Source organism: Vombatus ursinus, unplaced genomic scaffold (genome assembly GCF_900497805.2).
Source record: "Vombatus ursinus unplaced genomic scaffold, bare-nosed wombat genome assembly UNPS02014774.1, whole genome shotgun sequence".
NCBI classification, from domain to species: Eukaryota; Metazoa; Chordata; class Mammalia; order Diprotodontia; family Vombatidae; genus Vombatus; species Vombatus ursinus.
In genome coordinates this window covers 15,235,889-15,236,261 of record NW_020954552.1, presented here as the reverse complement: position 1 = coordinate 15,236,261, position 373 = coordinate 15,235,889, and positions in this window count along the sequence as shown.

The window sequence follows — 373 nt, the reverse complement described above, 5'->3', positions numbered from 1 at the left end:
TGGATGAGTTGACTGAAAATTCAAGTAACCTGAAGGACTGTGGTGCATTCTGCAGAAGTGGGGATATTTGGAGAATAGGTGGATTTAGCTAAAAATCAAAGAAGAAGGGCTATTTTTGGACATGTTGAATTTGAGATGCCAATGGGACATCCCATCCAGAGTGTTGAATAGACAGCTAGTGATGTAGGATCAGAGCTCTGGAAAAAGGTTTGGGCTAAAATTATGGGCTGGTAAATCTTGTGAATATAGATAATATTTAAACGCATGGAAGGTGATTAGAGGAAAGAGAGAGAGAAGAGAAGAAAAGAAAGAGAAGAGAAGAGAACAGAAGAGAAGAGAAGAGAAGAGAAGAGAAGAGAAGAGAAGAGAAGAG